Raw genomic sequence first — 15,606 nt, 5'->3', positions numbered from 1 at the left:
AGTCGCAAGGAAACTGTATTTGAAGGAGAAGGTGATTTTGTAGACGTGTGGAAGACATGTTCTGAAATGCAAGTGGTGTTATTTCGAGAGCACATCGTTTAAGTGTCAGATGTGTAGCCATGCATTAATGGGTCGCCATAGCTGCAAATATTAGACGGTAATATGAAGTGTTGTCAGCTGAAGTCTGATGATCCAGACGACCGTAAGGACGAAGTACGAAAAAGTACCGCTAGGCCGCGCCTCTTTAGCTCAGTGGCAGAGCACTGGTCTAGTAAACCAGAGGTCGTGAGTTCGATCTCCACTGGAGGCAGACGAATTTTGGATATCAGTTGCGGGTCGTGGCCTTATAGCAAACAGTATGTGGGATGACGAACAATTAGCGAGAGGCGTTTTATTAAGAATTACTCTCAGATGTGATTAAGGCGAATGGCGCCGATAAAGCATTTGCCAAAGCGGTACAGCATAAGGTGGGACGGGGCAGTCTGAAATATATTTTATAGATGTATTTCTCACATATCTGTGAGCCTTTCGCGGTCGTCGTCGTCGCCGCCACTTCTGCAGAAGTAGCAAATGGCCATCGTAGCAAATGCGGCGAGGGACGCCCTGCCTTCGATTCCGAATGCACAAAGTGTGTGGTCTAGTTTCCCAGTCTATATTTGGTAGGTCTCGTAACAAGTTGAATGTATCAAATGGGTGGGAAAGAGCAAGGGGCAGCGGCTGTGTAGAACGAAAACACAACTCCTCAGTGGTGTGAGCGTTTTGAGATGAGTCGTATATAAGTTGCAATACTTTGTCAGTGACCGTGTGGCCTAATGGATAAGGCGTCAGACTTCGTATCCGAAGATTGAGGGTTCGATTCCTTTCACGGTCGTGTTTTTCCAGTTCTGAAAAAGAAACATACCGTTATAGTGTAGCACTTGAGCTGTACGAAACCGAGTGAATGTTGCTGTTGACCATTTTCTGCTTGGAGATGCTCTTTAGCCTGAAACACGCACAACAAGACCGGTGTTAACTAGCGAATTGGTTGGCAGAGTGCCGTCGCCGCGAGTTTTTGACTGGCACTTGCACATCTAAAACAACGTCGGAAAGTAACTCGTTCGGCTTGTGAATCACATCAAGTATGTGCGTTAATTTTGACGAAACTAGCTCTGCAGGTTGTCATGCAATTCTTTTACCTCTCAGAAATGATTATGAAATAAAAGTGAACTACGTGACGAGTGTGACGTTAGGAAAACATGTGGCAACATGGAGAGGTTCTGTATGGGACCAATCAACCCATACGAGTACTGTGTGACGTGCTAACAGTCACGTATTCACCGAGGCAGCTCGGCTAGCTTAGTTGAGTACGGTGTGACGTGCTACCCGGTAGGTATTCACCGAGGTAGCCGGCTAGCTCAGTCCTATTCAGCCAGCGGCTGCGCTGGAGGTCGGACGTGCCGTGCTGTGTGCTGTGCTGCGTTAGCTCCGCGTGGTAAGTCTCTGCTCTTGCTGCAACGCGTCGCTGTCTATAGTATTTGTGTCGACATGAAAAAGAATTAAGAGATGTCGCAACCGCAACGAGAAGATACTTTGAAATTCACGTTTGATCGAAACTTTGTCCGACCGAGGTCATTTGATGTTGAACAGTGGTTAGAGGATGTTGTTAAAATAGGACTTGATGATATTATCGGCATACATTTCTCGATTATGAGCAGTGTGGTTTTGTGAAACATGCCAGTCCAGAATTGTGTGAAAGGATAGTTCGATCTTGTGGTGGCATTCTGAAATTTAAACATACTGACGGAAATGTTGGGGAGGTTACCGTTGCCCATGCTGGTCTAGGTATTCGGACCATGCGAGTCTTTGAACTTCCCTTTGAAATTACAAGTGACCAGATAAATGCTGTTATTGCTCCATATGGGAAAGTGTTGAGTAATATTCCCGAACGGTGGTCTGCTGCACACAAATTACCTGTTTTGAATGGTGTGCGCCAATTAAAAGTCGAATTGCAGAAGCACATTCTGTCGTTTATAAACGTCGGCGGATATAGAGCTGTTGTGATGTATGATTACCAACCGAAAACGTGTGCTGTCTGCAATTTACCAGGCCACGTTCGTGCAGAATGTGTTCAAAGGCGAGTGGCGCAACTGCCTGCCGGCGATGCCGTCAGGCCCCCTGCTATGTCAACGCTGCCCGTGACATATGTCGCCGTAGCGCGCGGTTTTGCAAGTGCCACTGCGCCCCCCGAAGTTACTACGAATACCGACCCACAAGCGACCGACCAACCGACCGACTCAGGTGTAGCATCTGTAGACACTCAACCCTCCTGCGAAGACATATCTGCTCCTGCCCTTGTCGCCGTGGAATCGCCCAATGAGGCAATGGATACGGACGCGACCTCAGTCGCTTCGGGTAGTGCTCCTCTGCATCCTGGAGCTTCTTTAGGAGTTATCAAAAGCGTATCAGGTGTACAGAAAACGGACTCGCAACCAGCCGTTTCTAGTGGTGCTCCTCCGAATCCTGCAGCTGCCTTAGGCACTGACCACAGCCCGTCAAGTGCAATGAAATCAGACCTGGCGTCAGTCACTTCGAGTAGTACTACTTTGCAACCTGAGGCTTCTTCAGGTACCGTCCAAAGTCCACCACGAGACGCATCTCCCAAGAAATCTAAAAAACGGAGGATCGCGCGTCAAGGTGCAGAGCACACTGCACCACAACTGCGTGAACAGGCGAAGCAAATAGGGGGCAAAATACGTCAATCTGCATCTGAGAACTTGCAGTGCAATCAGCAGTCATCTAACGAAGACCCTGTGTCGTTGGATAGTACCTCAGGTTCTGCCAGTTTGCCCTCCGATGACGTAGCAATTACCCGAACCGAAGATAAAAATCACCAGCAAACACCTGAATATAGTGCACCACTTAATGACGAACCGATGACAGAGCTGTCGAATCCGTGGGCAGACGATGTCGACGACACTACAAAGGAGGACGCAATTATGGACATCACAGGAACCGTTACAGTCACCACGATGGCCACACCACGAGATGACGTCGTCTTGAATGTCATCGCCGCGACGGATACTGTCCCAGACACGGAGAAGCCGACTGATCCCTTCCCAAGTCATGAATATTTCTAGTCTGAACAGTTTTACTGACTTGTGTCCACATGTCTCTCGGGTCAGATTTCTTAATGTTTTTTCGAAATGATATGTTGCCAGAGTTTTTCCTAATTACACTCCCGTCTTGGCTAACGTAGTTCCGTTGCAGGCCTATAAGATCGCTACGCTGAACATCAATAAAATTTGTAGCCCATTTAATTTACAAAATTTAAAATATTTCCTGTATGCAGCTGATGTGGACATTTTGTTTTTACAAGAAGTAACAAACATCAAACTTGCCTTCATACAGGGGTATAATGCTATAGTCAATCCTGGAATTGGATGTGATTTGGGTACCGCATTTCTTTTCAAAGAGGGCGTCGTCATTACAGACGTAACAAAACTGCCTAACGGCAGAGGCATTGCCGGCACGCTTTATAACACCAGGATTATTAATGTCTATGCCCCATCTGGTTCTACCAATCGGTGCCAACGAGCACAGTTTTTTAAGGAGGGAATTGTTCCTTTGTTTGGTGTACACTGCACCCATACCATCCTTGGAGGCGACTTCAACAGTGTCATACATGCCAAAGACCAAACTCCGAACTACAGCAAATCGCCGGACCTGGAACGCATCGTCACCGACCTCCGTTTAACTGATTCGTGGGAGCAAAAGCACGGCGTGGCACCCGGCTTTACCCACCTCACTAATCATTCAGCGAGCCGGTTGGATCGAATATATTTCTCGCCCAATCTGAAACACGGCATCCTGCAGTCTGAAGTTTGGCCAACCATTTTTTCAGACCACGCTGCATATATATGCACATTAAATTTGGAACGACAAGGAACCTGTCGATATAAAGGGCCATGGAAACTTAATGTTTCACACTTAAAAGATCCTGCCTTTCGAGAAGCCTTTCTCACCACTTGGAGACCCTGCGAGACCAAACTCATCTCTTACCACTCGACTTTGGATTGGTGGCTTAAATGCGCCAAACCTCAGATCCGGAGATGTTTCATCAACTACTCCCGGGAGAAGAGCTTTTGGCGGAAAAGAACGATAGAATTTTACTTTCATTGTCTCCGAGAACTCTACCTGCAAGGTGCTACAGCTATTGGGAACCATGGGAGAATTAAAAAAATGAAGGCAAAAATACTGACATTAAGGCGACAACAGCTTGAAGGATACCAAATAAGGTCAAGAGCAGAGACTGTGGCGCAAAAAGAAGCCACTTCGGTATATCATGTGATTCGTGAAACTAAACGAGGATTCCGCAAAATACTGACGGAGCTTAAAACTGATAATGGAACCACCTTGACAATGCACAACGACATAAAAGCAGAAATACTAACCCATTTCGACAACTTGTTTTCACATAAAGAGGTAGACGAAAAAGCACAGGACGATTTACTGACCCACCTGCAAGGACGCGTTGGTAACGCGTACGCGGAAGCTCTAATAGCGGAGGCGACCGAAGACGATGTACACTATGCTGTCTATCAAAGTGCAAAAAATAAATCCCCTGGAGCTGACGGCATACCAGCAGAATTTTATCAAGTCTTCTGGGAACATATAAAACATAGAATAACATGCATCTGTAATGAACTTCTGAACCTCAATAAGGAGATACCGAAAGATTTTCGCGAAGGTATGATAGTGTTAATCGCAAAAAAATCGGCTGGCAAGAAAATTGGAAATTTGAGACCAATCACTCTGCTGAACAGTGACTATAAAATTTTTTCGCGGCTCTTAGCCCACAGACTTAAAAATGTAATGGCCAGCGTCACCGGCCCATATCAGTCTAGCGTGGGCAAGGGTAGGAAAATTCAGCAGACGCTGTCCGACTACCGCGACATAATTTCAATAGCAGAAGTATGTCGACTAAAATGTGCCATCGTGTCGTTAGATTTCGATAAAGCCTTCGACAGGATCAGCCACTCCTACCTCCTGAAAACGATAGGCGCAATGGGTTTTCCGCCGAGATTCGTTGACCTCATACGACGTTTGGTAACGAATAACTCCTCCAGAATCATCATAAATGGACAGCCTAGCCGGCCAGTCGAGATCGCATGTTCCGTCAGGCAAGGTTGTCCGTTGTCCATGGCACTTTTTGCCATGGCCATCGAACCTTTGCTCGCTACCTTGACTCAGCGGTTACAAGGATTGCAAATACGAGGAAACAAAATAATATGTAAAGCTTATGCGGACGATGTTGGGTTTCTCGTTATGAATGTAGCGGAAGTCGAGACGGCAATGCACATAATAGAAAACTACGAACGAGCGTCAGCCGCGAGGTTAAACAAAACCAAGTCCGGCATATTCAATATCGGACGTGGCATTGGCATGCGCACACACGGTCAGTTACGTGAGCTAACAGCCTTGAAGTGTCTCGGCATTGATTTCCGAAAAAATATACGTCAAACTATTGCGGCCAACTATAGACAAGTACTAACTACCATACGAGCTAGTGTACGGACACATAGTATTCGACAATTAAATGAAATTCAGAGAGTGTCTTTAGCGAACGTCTCTATTACTTCCAAAGTCAATTATGTCGCCCAGATACTGCCAATACCCGCCGGCATCGCCAAACAAATTATGTCAGCAATAGGCTATTTTGTGAGCCGTGGCCACATATTTAAAATCCAGTATGACACTCTGACGCTCGCCACTAATAATGGCGGCTTAAACTTAACGAATGTTACTAAAAAGTCGCAGGCTCTGTACATCTCCAATACGTTTCAACAATGGAGACAATCCGGCAGCTGTATCGCCGCGCACTTGCTATCTGAAATAGCTCCAGATGACCTCTCTCCACCCATTAATGTGCAGCACATACCGAGCGGACTTTACCATTTACGATGGTTTTTAATAGAATATAGCTACCTACGTTCAAGAATTCCGGAAAAAGACATGACAAACGTAAAAGAAATATATGGCAAATTGATGGGAGAAAAGAAGAACAACAAAATAGAACAAAACTATCCATGTTCTAACTGGAAAGTGATATGGGCAAATATTCATAACCGTAACTTAGCTACTCATCTGAAAGCAACATGGTACTTTGTTGTAAATAGGAAAGTTGCAACAAACTCGAAACTTCATACGATCCACTTAGCGGATTCGCCTTTGTGTGCAACATGTAGTTTAATTGATAACGAAGAACATCGTTTCGTGTGTGACAAGGTTAAAGATATATGGCTGAATGTCCGACGAAAGCTGGCACTCATCCTTCGAACGTCACCTAACGCTATAACGCCTGCGGACTTTTTGACACCGGATGATGTACCCTTTCCTAACACGAAACGCAACGCAGTCAATTGGCTGAAAGCGGCAAAGGTACATTACCTCTTCACGAAGGAAGAGAAAAGCCAAGAGGATTTTTGGATCTATCTGCTAACTGAGCATCACATGTTACTGAAGACTAGTAAATATAAAGAAACATACGCAAATTTTTTAATCAAGAACTTGATGTAAAAGAATTAATAAGAAATATCTGCGGACACAGAAGACAAACGTAAGAGAGTGTTCACCACTACTAACTTACTTTACAATCGTGGAAAAAAAAATTATTTTAGTTTTTACCGGAATTGACGTTCTTTGAGTTCAACGTTTATTAATTTATTTTTCAAGAAGCGATTATAAATAGTTGCTTCTCACCGAATATGGTTTGTTTTTTAAGCATTTTCAGAGAGAAGAGGCAGTTTCGGAATGCCCTCTGACGTTTCTTTGTCAAGGAAGCCTATTTGCTTTAAGTGTGACAACAAAAAAACAGCGATGAAGAAGGAAATAAATTGAACATAACTTCTGTTTCTACCTACTAAAGACTTCATTCTTTTTTCACATTATCAATAAGCCCAAAGAAGGGGTATATTTGTTTCTCCACGATAAAGGGATTAACCTTGTCTCATCAGTTTATGGTTATGTACATGGCGTGAGAAGCCGACGCCGATGAAGGCGAATTATGGAGAGCGCAAGGATGGGCTAAAAGGGGTGATGGGAGGCCCACAAAAAAAAAAAAGAAAGTCGGTAGAGCATGAGGCTCTTAATCTCAGGGTCGTGGGTTCGAGCCCCACGCTGGGCGGAACGGAATTTTGTTCCTCTGTAGATGTAAATTACCGTTTTTCTGATTAACGTGATGTAATGGAAATAGCAAGTTTAAACTTTGCCTACGTGTCCGTCAGTCGCAAGGAAACTGTATTTGAAGGTGAAGGTGATTTAGTAGACATGTGTGAAAGACATGTTATGAAATGCAAGTGGTGTTATTTGGAGAGCACTTCTTTTACGTGTCAGATGTGTAGCCAAGCAGTAATGGGTCGCCATAGCTGCAAATATTAGACGGTAATATGAAGTGTTGTCAGCTGAAGTCTGATGATTCAGACGACCGTAAGAACGAAGTACGCAAAAGTACCGCAAGGCCGCGCCTCCTTAGCTCAGTGGCAGAGCACTGGTCTAGTAAACCAGGGGTCGTGAGTTCGATCCTCACAGGAGGCAGACGGATTTTAGATAGCAGTTGCGCGTCGTGGCCTTATAGCAAACAGTATCTGGGATGACGAACAATTAGCGAGAGGCGTTTTATTAAGAATTACTCTCAGATGTGATTAAGGTGAATGGCGCAGATAAAGCATTTGCCAAAGCGGTACAACATAAGGTGGGACGGGGCAGTCTGAAATATATTTTATAGATGTATTTCTCACATATCTCAGAGCCTTTCGCGGTCGTCGTCGTCGTCGTCGTCGTCGTCGTCGTCGTCGCCGCCGCTACTTCTGCAGAAGTAGCAAATGGCCATCGTAGCAAATGCGGCGAGGGACGCCCTGCCATCGATCCGAATGCACAAAGTGTGGGGTCTAGTTTCCCAGTCTATATTTGGTAAGGCTCGTAACAGGTTGAATGTATCAAATGGGTGGGAAAAAGCAAGGGGCAGCGGCTGTGTAGAACGAAAACACAACTCCTCAGTGGTGTTAGCGTTTTGAGATGAGTCGTATATAAGTTACAATCGTTTGTCAGTGGCCGTGTGGCCTAATGGATAAGGCGTCAGACTTCTTATCCGAAGATTGCGGGTTCGATTCCTCTCACGGTCGTGTTTTTCCAGTTCTGAAAAAGAAACATACCGTTTTAGTGTAGCACTTGAGCTGTACGAAACCGAGTGAATGTTGCTGTTGACCATTTTCTGCTTGGAGATGCTCTTGAGCCTGAAACACGCACAACAAGACCGGTGTTAACTAGCGAATTGGTTGGCAGAGTGCCGTCGCAGCGAGTTTTTGACTGGCACTTGCACATCTAAAACAACGTCGGAAAGTAACTCGTTCGGCTTATGAGTCACAACAAGTATGTGTGTTAATTTTGACGAAACTAGCTCTGCAGGTTGTCATGCAATTCTTTTACCTCTCAGAAATGATTATGAAATAAAAGTGAACTACGTGACGAGTGTGACGTTAGGAAAACATTAGGCAACATGGAGAGGTTCTGTATGGGACCAATCAACCCATACGAGTACTGTGTGACGTGCTAACAGGCACGTATTCACCGAGGCAGCGCGGCTAGCTTAGTCGGTAGAGCATGAGGCTCTTTATCTCAGGGTCGTGGTTTCGAGACCCACGCTGGGGGGAAGGGAATTTTGTTTCTCTGTAGATGTAAATTACCGTTATTCTGATTAACGTGATGTAATGGAAAAAGCAACTTTAAACTTTGCCTACGTGTCCGTCAGTCGCAAGGAAACTGTATTTGAAGGTGAAGGTGATTTAGTAGAAATGTGTGAAAGACATGTTATGAAATGCAAGTGGTGTTATTTGGAGAGCACTTCGTTTACGTGTCAGATGTGTAGCCAAGCAGTAATGGGTCGCCATAGCTGCAAATATTCGACGGTAATATGAAGTGTTGTCAGCTGAAGTCTGATGATTCAGACGACCGTAAGGACGAAGTACGCAAAAGTACCGCTAGGCCGCGCCTCTTTAGCTCAGTGGCAGAGCACTGGTCTAGTAAATCAGGGGTCGTGAGTTCGATCCTCACAGGAGGCAGACAGATTTTGGATAGCAGTTGCGCGTCGTGGCCTTATAGCAAACAGTATCTGGGATGACGAACAATTAGCGAGATGCGTTTTATTAAGAATTACTCTCAGATGTGATTAAGGCGAAAGGCGCAGATAAAGCATTTGCCAAAGCGGTACAACATAAGGTGGGACGGGGCAGTCTGAAATATATTTTATAGATGTATTTCTCACATATCTCAGAGCCTTTCGCGGTCGTCGTCGTCGTCGTCGTCGTCGTCGTCGTCGTCGTCGCCGCTACTTCTCCAGAAGTAGCAAATGGCCATCGTAGCAAATGCGGCGAGGGACGCCCTGCCATCGATTCCGAATGCACAAAGTGTGGGGTCTAGTTTCCCAGTCTATATTTGGTTGGGCTCGTAACAGGTTGAATGTATCAAATGGGTGGGAAAAAGCAAGGGGCAGCGGCTGTGTAGAACGAAAACACAACTCCTCAGTGGTGTTAGCGTTTTGAGATGAGTCGTATATAAGTTACAATCGTTTGTCAGTGACCGTGTGGCCTAATGGATAAGGCGTCAGACTTCTTATCCGAAGATTGCGGGTTCGATTCCTTTCATGGTGGTGTTTTTCCAGTTCTGAAAAAGAAACATACCGTTTTAGTGTAGCACTTGAGCTGTACGAAACCGAGTGAATGTTGCTGTTGACCATTTTCTGCTTGGAGATGCTCTTGAGCCTGAAACACGCACAAGACCGGTGTTAACTAGCGAATTGGTTGGCAGAGTGCCGTCACAGCGAGTTTTTGACTGGCACTTGCACATCTAAAACAACGTCGGAAAGTAACTCGTTCGGCTTATGAGTCACAACAAGTATGTGTGTTAATTTTGACGAAACTAGCTCTGCAGGTTGTCATGCAATTCTTTTACCTCTCAGAAATGATTATGAAATAAAAGTGAACTACGTGACGAGTGTGACGCTAGGAAAACATTAGGCAACATGGAGAGGTTCTGTATGGGACCAATCAACCCATACGAGTACTGTGTGACGTGCTAACAGGCACGTATTCACCGAGGCAGCGCGGCTAGCTTAGTCGGTAGAGCATGAGGCTCTTTATCTCAGGGTCGTGGTTTCGAGACCCACGCTGGGGGGAAGGGAATTTTGTTTCTCTGTAGATGTAAATTACCGTTATTCTGATTAACGTGATGTAATGGAAAAAGCAACTTTAAACTTTGCCTACGTGTCCGTCAGTCGCAAGGAAACTGTATTTGAAGGTGAAGGTGATTTAGTAGAAATGTGTGAAAGACATGTTATGAAATGCAAGTGGTGTTATTTGGAGAGCACTTCGTTTACGTGTCAGATGTGTAGCCAAGCAGTAATGGGTCGCCATAGCTGCAAATATTCGACGGTAATATGAAGTGTTGTCAGCTGAAGTCTGATGATTCAGACGACCGTAAGGACGAAGTACGCAAAAGTACCGCTAGGCCGCGCCTCTTTAGCTCAGTGGCAGAGCACTGGTCTAGTAAACCAGGGGTCGTGAGTTCGATCCTCACAGGAGGCAGACGGATTTTGGATAGCAGTTGCGCGTCGTGGCCTTATAGCAAACAGTATCTGGGATGACGAACAATTAGCGAGATGCGTTTTATTAAGAATTACTCTCAGATGTGATTAAGGCGAAAGGCGCAGATAAAGCATTTGCCAAAGCGGTACAACATAAGGTGGGACGGGGCAGTCTGAAATATATTTTATAGATGTATTTCTCACATATCTCAGAGCCTTTCGCGGTCGTCGTCGTCGTCGTCGTCGTCGTCGCCGTCGCCGCCGCCGCTACTTCTGCAGAAGTAGCAAATGGCCATCGTAGCAAATGCGGCGAGGGACGCCCTGCCATCGATTCCGAATGCACAAAGTGTGGGGTCTAGTTTCCCAGTCTATATTTGGTTGGGCTCGTAACAGGTTGAATGTATCAAATGGGTGGGAAAAAGCAAGGGGCAGCGGCTGTGTAGAACGAAAACACAACTCCTCAGTGGTGTTAGCGTTTTGAGATGAGTCGTATATAAGTTACAATCGTTTGTCAGTGACCGTGTGGCCTAATGGATAAGGCGTCAGACTTCTTATCCGAAGATTGCGGGTTCGATTCCTTTCATGGTGGTGTTTTTCCAGTTCTGAAAAAGAAACATACCGTTTTAGTGTAGCACTTGAGCTGTACGAAACCGAGTGAATGTTGCTGTTGACCATTTTCTGCTTGGAGATGCTCTTGAGCCTGAAACACGCACAAGACCGGTGTTAACTAGCGAATTGGTTGGCAGAGTGCCGTCACAGCGAGTTTTTGACTGGCACTTGCACATCTAAAACAACGTCGGAAAGTAACTCGTTCGGCTTATGAGTCACAACAAGTATGTGTGTTAATTTTGACGAAACTAGCTCTGCAGGTTGTCATGCAATTCTTTTACCTCTCAGAAATGATTATGAAATAAAAGTGAACAACGTGACGACTGTGACGTTAGGAAAACATTAGGCAACATGGAGAGGTTCTGTATGGGACCAATCAACCCATACGAGTAATGTGTGACGTGCTAACCGGCACGTATTCACCGAGGCAGCGAGCCCTACCAAATATAGACTGGGAAACTAGACCCCACACTTTGTGCATTCGGATCGATGGCAGGGCGTCCCTCGCCGCATTTGCTACGATGGCCATTTGCTACTTCTGCAGAAGTAGCGGCGGCGGCGACGACGACGACGACGACGACGACGACGACGACGACGACGACGACGACCGCTAAAGGCTCTGAGATATGTGAGAAATACATCTATAAAATATATTTCAGACTGCCCCGTCCTACCTTATGTTGTACCGCTTTGGCAAATGCTTTATCTGCGCCATTCGCCTTAATCACATCTGAGAGTAATTCTTAATAAAACGACTCTCGCTAATTGTTCGTCATACCAGATACTGTTTGCTATAAGGCCACGACGTGCAACTGATATCCAAAATCCGTCTGCCTCCTGTGAGGATCGAACTCACGACCCCTGGTTTACTAGACCAGTGCTCTGCCACTGAGCTAAAGAGTCGCGGCCTAGAGGAACTTTTGCGTACTTCGTCCTTACGGTCGTCTGGATCATCAGACTTCAGCTGACAACACTTCATATTACCGTCGAATATTTGCAGCTATGGCGACCCATTACTGCTTGGCTACACATCTGACACGTAAACGAAGTGCTCTCCAAATAACACCACTTGCATTTCAAAACATTAGGCAACATGGAGAGGTTCTGTATGGGACCAATCAACCCATACGAGTACTGTGTGACGTGCTAACAGGCACGTATTCACCGAGGCAGCGCGGCTAGCTTAGTCGGTAGAGCATGAGGCTCTTTATCTCAGGGTCGTGGTTTCGAGACCCACGCTGGGGGGAAGGGAATTTTGTTTCTCTGTAGATGTAAATTACCGTTTTTCTGATTAACGTGATGTAATGGAAATAGCAACTTTAAACTTTGCCTACGTGTCCGTCAGTCGCAAGGAAACTGTATTTGAAGGTGAAGGTGATTTAGTAGAAATGTGTGAAAGACATGTTATGAAATGCAAGTGGTGTTATTTGGAGAGCACTTCGTTTACGTGTCAGATGTGTAGCCAAGCAGTAATGGGTCTCCATAGCTGCAAATATTCGACGGTAATATGAAGTGTTGTCAGCTGAAGTCTGATGATTCAGACGACCGTAAGGACGAAGTACGAAAAGTACCGCTAGGCCGCGCCTCTTTAGCTCAGTGGCAGAGCTCTGGTCTAGTAAACCAGGGGTCGTGAGTTCGATCCTCACAGGAGGCAGACGGATTTTGGATAGCAGTTGCGCGTCGTGGCCTTATAGCAAACAGTATCTGGGATGACGAACAATTAGCGAGATGCGTTTTATTAAGAATTACTCTGAGATGTGATTAAGGCGAAAGGCGCAGATAAAGCATTTGCCAAAGCGGTACAACATAAGGTGGGACGGGGCAGTCTGAAATATATTTTATAGATGTATTTCTCACATATCTCAGAGCCTTTCGCGGTCGTCGTCGTCGTCGTCGTCGTCGTCGTCGCCGCCGCTACTTCTGCAGAAGTAGCAAATGGCCATCGTAGCAAATGCGGCGAGGGACGCCCTGCCATCGATTCCGAATGCACAAAGTGTGGGGTCTAGTTTCCCAGTCTATATTTGGTTGGGCTCGTAACAGGTTGAATGTATCAAATGGGTGGGAAAAAGCAAGGGGCAGCGGCTGTGTAGAACGAAAACACAACTCCTCAGTGGTGTTAGCGTTTTGAGATGAGTCGTATATAAGTTACACTTGCTTGTCAGTGACCGTGTGACCTAATGGATAAGGCGTCGGACTTCGTATCCGAAGATTGCGGGTTCGATTCCTTTCATGCTGGTGTTTTTCCAGTTCTGAAAAGGAAACATACCGTTTTAGTGTAGCACTTGAGCAGTACGAAACAGTGTGAATGTTGCTGTTGACCATTTTCTGCTTGGAGATGCTCTTGAGCTTGAAACACGCACAACAAGACCGGTGTTAACCAGCGAATTGGTTGGCAGAGTGCCGTCGCGCGAGTTTTTGACTGGCACTTGCAAATCTAAAACTACGTCGGAAAGTAACTCATTCGGCTTATGAGTCACATCAAGTACGTGTGTTAATTTTGACGAAACTAGCTCTGCAGGTTGTCATGCAATTCTTTTACCTCTCAGAAATGATTATGAGATAAAAGTGAACAACGTGACGAGTGTGACGTTAGGAAAACATTAGGCAACATGGAGAGGTTCTGTATGGGACCAATCAACCCATACGAGTAATGTGTGACGTGCTAACCGGCACGTATTCACCGAGGCAGCGCGGCTAGCTTAGTCGGTAGAGCATGAGGCTCTTAATCTCTGGGTCGTGAGTTCGAGCCCCACGCTGGGCGGAACAAAATTTTGTTCTTCTGTAGATGTAAATTACCGTTTTTCTGATTAACGTGATGTAATGGAAATAGCAACATTAAACTTTGCCTACGTGTCCGTCAGTCGCAAGGAAACTGTATTTGAAGGTGAAGGTGATTTAGTAGACATGTATGAAAGACATGTTATGAAATGCAAGTGGTGTTATTTGGAGAGCACTTCGTTTACGTGTCAGATGGGTAGCCAAGCAGTAATGGGTCGCCATAGCTGCAAATATTCGACGGTAATATGAAGTGTTGTCAGCTGAAGTCTGATGATCCAGACGACCGTAAGGACGAAGTACGCAAAAGTACCGCTAGGCCGCGCCTCCTTAGCTCAGTGGCAGAGCACTGGTCTAGTAAACCAGGGGTCGTGAGTTCGATCCTCACAGGAGGCAGACGGATTTTGGATAGCAGTTGCGCGTCGTGGCCTTATAGCAAACAGTATCTGGGATGACGAACAATTAGCGAGATGCGTTTTATTAAGAATTACTCTCAGATGTGATTAAGGCGAAAGGCGCAGATAAAGCATTTGCCAAAGCGGTACAACATAAGGTGGGACGGGGCAGTCTGAAATATATTTTATAGATGTATTTCTCACATATCTCGAGAATCCCGTCGTCTCTACCGTGCCTTCCTCCACACGCGTGACCGGGACACACTACAACGCCACCGGCAACTCCAGAGACACATCCGGAACTTGCTCGTGTCTAAGAAACGCCGGGACTGGCGACAGACATGCACCCGTCTTAATGCTACCCTACCTATTAACTCGTCCAAATACTGGTCAGCCTTCCGCCGCCTTACTGGATCAAACCCCCCCCCCCCCCTTACTATCCTCTCCTTCATAATGACAATCCCTTTCCTGACAACCTTAGTAAGGCCAACCATTTTGCCTCCTACCTCACCGATGTCTTTACCATCCCTGACGATCCCCAGTTCGATTATTCCCTCTTCCCCGATGTCCGCGATCGAACTGACACCTCTATCCCTCCACTAGCTCCTGGCTTCCAGTACTTGGACAACATTACACACACTGAACTCAATAACCCTATAACTACTCAAGACATCATCGATATACTCCGCACCAAACGCAACACTGCTCCTGGTCACTACCGTGTTACTTACCGTCACCTCCGTGAAGCTCCCGCCCCCTTCCTCTCCACCCTGGCCAGGCTGTACAATGTGGTCTTGTCCACCGGCTTCTACCCCGACCTGTGGAAAACTTCCCGGATCCTGATGTTCCTCAAACCCGATAAACCACCTTCCGCTGTCTCCTCCTACCGTCCTATAAGCCTTACCTCGGTCTTCAGCAAGGTCCTGGAATCCATTCCAACCCGCCACATCCACCAGCATCTCCACCGGCACCGCTTCCTTCCCTCCACCCAATGTGGCTTTCGACCATCCTTCTCTGCCGATGACCTTCTCCTTCACCTCACTCACCTCCTCTCCGAACAACTCAACTCCCGTCGCTCCGCCATATTCCTCTCCCTTGACCTTGAACGCGCCTATGACCGTGTGTGGCATTCTGGTCTCCTCTTCAAGCTCCAAACCTTTGCTCTTCCTATTAACTACGTCCGTCTGATCGCCTCCTTCATTTCCCACCGCC

At 46.2% G+C, this 15,606-nt stretch overlaps 8 non-coding genes across 8 annotated transcripts; 7 read left to right on the top strand and 1 right to left on the bottom strand.

Annotated features, from left to right (window-relative positions):
• The first annotated feature begins 238 nt into the window (after positions 1-238).
• On the top strand, positions 239-310 carry Trnat-agu (transfer RNA threonine (anticodon AGU)). The gene has a single exon. It is a non-coding gene; the product is annotated as a tRNA-Thr (tRNA).
• A 7,190-nt stretch (positions 311-7,500) lies between these two features.
• Trnat-agu (transfer RNA threonine (anticodon AGU)) lies at positions 7,501-7,572 on the top strand. Its single transcript has one exon. It is a non-coding gene; the product is annotated as a tRNA-Thr (tRNA).
• A 1,451-nt stretch (positions 7,573-9,023) lies between these two features.
• On the top strand, positions 9,024-9,095 carry Trnat-agu (transfer RNA threonine (anticodon AGU)). Its single transcript has one exon. It is a non-coding gene; the product is annotated as a tRNA-Thr (tRNA).
• Positions 9,096-10,544: 1,449 nt separating this feature from the next.
• Positions 10,545-10,616, top strand: Trnat-agu (transfer RNA threonine (anticodon AGU)). Its single transcript has one exon. It is a non-coding gene; the product is annotated as a tRNA-Thr (tRNA).
• A 1,439-nt stretch (positions 10,617-12,055) lies between these two features.
• On the bottom strand, positions 12,056-12,127 carry Trnat-agu (transfer RNA threonine (anticodon AGU)). Its single transcript has one exon. It is a non-coding gene; the product is annotated as a tRNA-Thr (tRNA).
• Positions 12,128-12,806: 679 nt separating this feature from the next.
• On the top strand, positions 12,807-12,878 carry Trnat-agu (transfer RNA threonine (anticodon AGU)). The gene has a single exon. It is a non-coding gene; the product is annotated as a tRNA-Thr (tRNA).
• A 1,034-nt stretch (positions 12,879-13,912) lies between these two features.
• On the top strand, positions 13,913-13,985 carry Trnak-cuu (transfer RNA lysine (anticodon CUU)). The gene has a single exon. It is a non-coding gene; the product is annotated as a tRNA-Lys (tRNA).
• Positions 13,986-14,323: 338 nt separating this feature from the next.
• Trnat-agu (transfer RNA threonine (anticodon AGU)) lies at positions 14,324-14,395 on the top strand. The gene has a single exon. It is a non-coding gene; the product is annotated as a tRNA-Thr (tRNA).
• The last annotated feature ends 1,211 nt before the right edge of the window (positions 14,396-15,606 follow it).

The sequence above is a fragment of the Schistocerca gregaria genome, chromosome 4, assembly GCF_023897955.1.
Source record: "Schistocerca gregaria isolate iqSchGreg1 chromosome 4, iqSchGreg1.2, whole genome shotgun sequence".
Taxonomy (NCBI): domain Eukaryota; kingdom Metazoa; phylum Arthropoda; class Insecta; order Orthoptera; family Acrididae; genus Schistocerca; species Schistocerca gregaria.
Note: the sequence above shows the minus strand (reverse complement) of the source record. Positions and strands in the feature narration are given on the sequence as shown.